This window comes from Ananas comosus, linkage group 14 (genome assembly GCF_001540865.1).
Source record: "Ananas comosus cultivar F153 linkage group 14, ASM154086v1, whole genome shotgun sequence".
Classification (NCBI taxonomy): Eukaryota; Viridiplantae; Streptophyta; class Magnoliopsida; order Poales; family Bromeliaceae; genus Ananas; species Ananas comosus.
This window is the reverse complement of record NC_033634.1, coordinates 9,902,761-9,906,069: the sequence shown is the minus strand read 5'-3', so window position 1 is coordinate 9,906,069 and position 3,309 is coordinate 9,902,761.

Sequence of the window (3,309 nt, the reverse complement as noted above, 5' to 3'; positions counted from 1 at the left end):
ATTTTAAAAAAGAAGTCTGATTTTCTTTTTTCTCCTGTTGAAACTAAATTCCTTACTTACTTAAAGCTGTTGATAGGCCATCCAAGTTGGATTGGTTTTAACTACTTGAGGGGGATACAGAAGTTAAAAGAACAACTCAAATAATACACAGGATCACGTATAATTTTATATATACCAATTAAATCGTATTCTATTGTAGTGAGATACGTACACCATATTAATGAGATATCATCTCCAATATTCTATGTACTACGTATGTAAAGAAACACGTACTCAAAGTAACTATCATCTCGGTAGACGAATCAACTTTGTACACTCCAAATAGAGGATATGAACGATATCAACTCAACTCTACATACAAGGAAAATATCAACTCCGTATAATGCTATAACCCATAATAAGAGGAATTTACGTTTAACTCTGTTATCTTTATTATTTAACCTTTTACATATGCAGGTTTTCCATCTCATAATTCTAAGATGCAGAAATCAGTACTACACACTATGGTGTGAAGCTAACCGCTTAATATGAGTAAACGTATCCGAACCATCCCTTCGAGGCATGTTCGAACCGTGAGGCCTCAATACCGGTAGTGCTGTAGTATGAGTAGGTACGCTGCAACTCGCAGCTCATTCCGTACCATCCCTCCGAGTAGAGTTTCTATCTCTACAACTGATGGTGCCCTGATACTCGGTACTGTGTTCAGTCCTGTCATAGAACACATTCAGGAATTCTCTAACCTATTTTCAATCATTTTAAACTGTAAACCTATAGGGTGTATCAACTACGTATGTACCATCAACCTATAAGTACTATCATGGAATGATTGTTTCCGTGCTATCATCATCTGAATGAAAATTAAAGTCGATAAAGTAAACATCCATAGGTGTACTCCAAGAACTAAACTAGCTACAGGAGTGGCCTCACGATCGAGGGAACGTTTTCCTGCAGAAAGAACGATCTTCTACCTTCTCTCTTCTCCTCTATACTGCCGATCCCAAAAGATTTTTGAGGGCATATAATATATATCCTTATATTAGGATAAGGATTATTATATTACTGTTAATTCCTATTCATATTTAGAAAGTTCACAAAATCTCATCACGAAATTCATCAAAAGTCACATATAAAATAGGTGAAAAAATACCTTGAAGCAAGAAATCCTTGCTAATCCTTCAAACCAAGTCAATGATGCTTCAATTCCAACCTACATGAGTGTTCTAAACATATTGATTTCATTACAAAAGTCCTCATTTAAAACACTCCAAAATAAACCCTAATTTCATCAAAACTAAAAATAGCTACCAAATATTTTCAATTTTTTTACAAATTAGAGGTTCTATGAAGCTTCGTAACCTTGAATCAAGCTCTAACCCTAAGCTCAAGTGTTGAGGTTGAAGATTGAAAGCTCCAACAACTCCCTTTCCAAGCCTCTAGCTCCACATCACTAAGTTCCTAGTTTCATAGAGAAGAACGAAAAAGAAGAAAGCTAAGAGGAAAGTAAAGAAATGAGAAGAAAAGAAAAGAAAAGGGTGAAAGAGAGGAAGAAGACTCACCTTTCCCTTGTTGCATTTGGTAGCGAAGAGGAGGAAGAATGGAGCACGTACTTTTAAGATGTAAAAAAATGCCCATAAGTGCTCCAAATTCCAGAAATTGCAAGTTGTGAAAAATCATGGTCTGCAGCATTGAGTTCTAATACTAATACTAGGTACTTATACATGGCATTCCGATACTCAAGGTCAATTCTGCAAACTCGAATCCTGTACGCAGCTGATTTCTATTGTGTACCAATTCTCTAAACATCAGTACCGGTACTCCCAAATATCAGCACCAATACTCTCAAACATCACTACCAGTACAGCTCTCAGTTCCGCAAAACTCAAGAGTTTACCCAATCAATACTCTAGTAGGTACTGATACACCACTCTTTGTATTGGAACACTATCCCACAACTATATATAGTTTTACAAATTTTGGTCTCCAGAGTTCGTCTTTGTGTTGACAACACTCATATGATCTCCAAGTTTAGCCAAAATCACTTGAATAGTAGTAAATATTATTTCTCTTACTAGGACTCCATAATTTGTCAACGTCTAGTTTGAAACATTCTCTATTTTTTTAAAAAAGTTTCATCCATGAAACTAGAAATCAATTACCTCAATTCTTTCTCTAAAAAAGACAAGAAAATTGCTCTTGAAGTGTACTCCTCAGCTCCCAAGTAGACTTGCCCTCCTCGTGATTGTTGGGTCGTTTGTGCTAACCATTAATCCCAAAAAGCCGAGTTGTTAGAAATATCCAACCAATTCACCTAAAGCGTATAGACAAAGTGCTCATGAATCACTATTGTTACTCGGCCCAACCAGCCTCTTGCCACTTCGACGATGACTTGCGCAAGCCCCTGGCCAGAGAAGGTGGTCCCTGGCCAGGGGCTCTCGAGTTTTAGACGTCAAAACGTCTTGAATTAAGATATCGAGAGCTTTTGGAGGGCATTGAGTGAAAACTGGTAAAATTGTGGAAACCTGAAAGGCTTCACATGGTAGGAGTGTGAAACCAGTTAAACTGATTTCAAGCTGAAAATAAAAAGCTTAAAAGCCATATAATGTTAACATGACTCAGCTCTAGGATTTAAACATAGAGTCAAAAACTCCTCAAAGTATTCCGTGATGTGTTTGTCAATCTAAAATCATGGTAAAGGGTGGGGTTCTCACTAACCATCAGACTCGTATGATAAGTCTAGAATCTCCTATAAGAGTCTCATATATAAAAAATAAAAGTTTCACCAACCGTAGTTGTAGAGAAAACACCGCCTTAAACGAATATTGTTATCGATAGGTTTTTTATTATTCTAACACGGTAAATTCCGACAAATAGCTGCTTTTGTGGTTAGTGGGGAAGTAATCTCACTTCACCCACTTTCTCATCAAAACCCGGAACTCCAAGAAGTTCTCCGGCTCCCGTTCTAAGCTGAACGTTCTCTTGCAGACTAGTATCGTGTTTCAGCTGTTTTTTCAATAAGCTTGTTTGCAGCTGCACTTAACCTTAAAGTTTAATCTCTGGTGTAAAAGAACTTTCACAGTTGAGCTCCTCGGTTCTCTAAACCGTAAGATCCTTTCAACTTTGGAGTTAAATAACCCGGTAAGCTCTAAGACCTCGTACATCCGGGCCACCGTATAACCCAGCAAGATGATGGCTTGGATAGCCCTCATGTGTTACACAAAATATAAAACTATGAGGTTTTCATACACAAACTGGATAGAGAACACCACCTGAAGTGAGGTAATCTCGATGTTCTCCTAAACTCGAAACTTC